The sequence below is a fragment of the Pinus tabuliformis genome, chromosome 4_2, assembly GCF_031772625.1.
Source record: "Pinus tabuliformis cultivar Carrire ecotype Pingquan chromosome 4_2, CPIR1, whole genome shotgun sequence".
NCBI lineage: Eukaryota > Viridiplantae > Streptophyta > Pinopsida > Pinales > Pinaceae > Pinus > Pinus tabuliformis.
Window position 1 is genome coordinate 557683958 of NC_142304.1, and position 4046 is coordinate 557688003.

The following is a 4046-nucleotide window of genomic DNA, read 5'->3' on the forward strand; positions in this document are numbered from 1 at the left end:
AGGCTTCGAGAATTGGCTGTATTTTTCTCTTAATGATCCAACATGATATGCTTTGCTTCTTTAAATGACATTGGTGTACTCACCTACACAAAACCATGAATGTGTGCTCGATTCGAAGAGTGTGAGATCTACAAAATGATAGTAGCCCACCTCCTTTCGTACAAATGCCTCTAATACCATAAATATCATCCTCTACTGAGAATTGTGATGGTGGTGGCAGATATGCCATGCAGGTCGCTAGGTGTGGGCATCTTGCCTCCCTCTCATATGATTACTACAGATCATGGTCAATCAGGAAAATTAATGTTGTGCACCCACCTTAGGGAACTTTTTCTTGTTCAACAATGTCCTGACATTCATGCTTCCATTGAGCAACAAAAATTTGTTCCCATAGAGATTCCATGACCTCTAAAGTGAAGTTGAGCCCTTCATTGGCAAGCATGTTTACCAACTTGTTGTCGTTTCTTAGTATGTGTTGGAAAGCGAGTGCATTGAAGTTTAGGAGTTGTTTTGTGATATTCTCTAGACTAGCCAAAAGTCTCCAACTCCCTTAGCTCGAGTAGCCCCGCCTACCACCATCTATTTGATCTCTGCAAAGAAATGTAGTAAGATCATTTCACAGACTAGGAAATTTGTTTTCCTTATGATTCACCCTCAGGACAAGAAGAAGATTGTGGCCACAAATTCCAAACATGGCTCCTCCGCACAGTAGTAGCAGATGGACAAGGTCATGGAGGAGTACAAGGACATTTTCACCTCACCTGCGGGGGTACCTCTCCATTGTCAGGTCAATCACTCCATCAATCTGACCCCAAGCGCGTCATTCCCAATGGATCAATAAATCGACGTTGTGTTCTGGAGAAGAATGAGATCAAGAGGCAAATTCAGGAGTTGTTGTAGAAAGGGAACATTAGGAAAAGCTCATCACCCTGTGGGAGTCTGATTGTATTGGTACATAAGAAGGATGGGACCTGGAGACTCTATATTGACTATCAGGTGCCAAACAAAATCATTGTCTATAATAGGTACCCAATCCCATGGGATTGATGGCCTTTTGGACCAGCTCAAGGGGGCCAAATATTCCAGCAATATTAACTTGAAGTTTGGTTAATTCTGATGTGTGGAAGACTGCCTTCAAATCCAAGGAGGGACTTTTCGAATGGTTGGTCATGCCTTTCAAGTTGACGAATGTTACTGCAACCTTCATGAAGTTGATGGATGACATCTTGTGACCCTTCACCAATGCATTTGTGGTGGTGTATTTAGATGACATCTTAATCTTCAACCAAAGTTGGGAATGAACAAGAGGTTAGTCATGATGATAATACATGGAATGAATACTTTGATACAATTGTTATACTTTGTGGGTGTTATAAATAAGTTCAGTTATAAATTAATGGACGATATAAGTACATCATATAGTCTAATCTCTAACCTTGGAAAAAATAATGCATGTATCAATTATTTTAGGTTGGCAATGGAATCAGAACAAATGAGGAGTTTAATCATTTTGATAGACCAATACAAATACCTGCATATGGACGTGGCCTACGCCGTACAATTAAATCACGCAAAAAGAAATGGGTGGAAGAGGATATGACAATGGAGTTTGTAAATGAAATAGAAAATCAACACAATGAACAAGAGGTTGGTCATGATGATACTACATGCATAGATGAATAATTTGAGACAATTGTTGTTTTTGGATGTTCCTAAGGTAGAAAATCTAAGAATATGAAATTAATGTGGCTTGTTTTTAAAATAATGTGTTCAAAAATAATATTTTTAATTTATTGTATACATGTATAATGTTGTTTTGTTCAGTAATTTATTGCGTATATCTTTGAAATGGATCCATGTTCTATACAGTAATTGCTATCTAACATTAAATAATGGTTGCATTTAATTATAGGTAAACGATGTTGATGATACACCTATTAATGATCAAGATCCAACTAGACCATTAAGAATTCAACGAGATGATCCAATTCATCCTTTAAACCATACTAGGAGAAGAAGAGAAGCATTGAAGATAGCACTACCACGTGAAAAATTTGAGGAATTGATGAAATTAGCATACATTGATGACATGCCATCCACTACTCAGAGTAGAGATGTCGATGGAAATGTAATGCATGAAGAATGATAGTAATACGTATCCAGAAGATGGTATTGAAACTAGTAATTGTTCACGCATCCATAAGATTGTAAGGTCATTCTCATTATCATAATCATTGTCATCATCATCACCATCATCCTTGTCATTGTTATTGCCATCATTACATTATCATCATAATCACCATTCATGCCATCATCATCATCATTATGGACATTGTTTGCAATTTTTCATAATTGTAGATGTTGTAAGAAATATCATCAACCCAAAAAATGTGATCAGTGCTAGAAAAGGGTTGTTTAGGACACATTGATATATGTAAGAGAAATAACAACTCTATTTTTGACAGATGATCGATGATGATCATCATCACCACCATTATCATCGTCATTGTCATTTTTATCATCCCCATCATCATCATTAATGTAATTTCTATCGACATTGTTGTAATCATGCATCATCATCATTCATGCCATTATTGTTTTTGATGATGACCTAGATGAAAATGATGATCATGACACCAAATATAATGCTTATGATTATGACAATGACAACATCTAAAATTGGGAAGATTCGCCAACGTCATTAGCATCGTCATCATCATAATCATTGCCATCATCATCATTGTCATTGTAACCACTATCGTCTTTATCATCATAATCACAATTCATGTCATCGCCATCATCTTCATTTTCATCATTGTCAATATTATTGACATTGTCATCAATTGTTCATAATTGTCAATGCCATAAGGAATATCATCAATGCAGAAAATATGATGAGTGTTGGAAAAGGGATGCAAAAGCGAACATAGAAATGGGGGCAACAATAGAAGTAAAATTGGATGAAAAGTGGATACAACATAAGTATATGCACAACAACATGAAAAACCTGACACAAAAGTGGATGCAAAAGTAGACGCAGTTGTCAATGCAAACTTGGATGCAACCATGAAGGCAAAAGTGGAAGCAAACATGGGTCCAATGGTAGGTGTAAAACTTGGCACAAATTGTGGTGAAACAAATGTGGATGCAACAACGGAAACAAAAGTATATGCAAAAATGGATGAAACAAAAGTGGATGCAATAGGGGATGCAAACGTGGAAGCAAATGTGGTTGCAATGGTAGGCTAAGATATGGTGCAACAAAAGTGGATGTAACAATAGACAAAAAATATGCAAAATAAGATGCAAAAATGGATGTAAAAGTGGAAGCAAACATTGATGCAACAGGCAAAACAAAATTGGATGCAAAAAATGGATATAATGTAAGTAGATGCAAAAGTAGATACAAAACGAGATGCAAAACCCAATGCATAAACCTGACATAAAAGTGGATGCAAAAATAGATGCAATATTTGATGCAAAAGAGGATGTGAACATGGATGCAAAATTGGAAGCAAACGTGGATACAACAGTGAGTGCAAAACATGGTGCAAATTGTGGCATAAAAAAAGTGGATGTAATGATAGATGCAAAAAAAGAATCAAAGTATGATGCAAATGAAGATGTAAAAAGGGATGCAAAAAGTGAAATTTAAAATGGGTGCAACAGTGGATGCAAAATTGTGTGCAAAAGTGGATGCAATAGAAGTCGATGCAAAAGTAGATGCAAAACGAGACACAAAACCCGATGCAAATCCCGGTCCAAAATTGGATACAAAAAGGGATGCAAAAATAGATGTAGTAGTTGATGAAAACCTAGACGCAAATGAGGATGCAAACGTGGATGCAAAATTATAATCAAAAGTGGGTGCAAAAGGAGGTGCCAAACTAGGCGCTAATTGTGGCACAAAAATATTAGATGCAATAGTGGGTACAATAATAGATGCAAAAGAGGATGTAAATATGGATGCCAAACAAGAGGGAAAAGTGGATGCAACAAAAGTAGATGCAAAATTTGATGCAAAACTAGACACAAAACTCGATGTA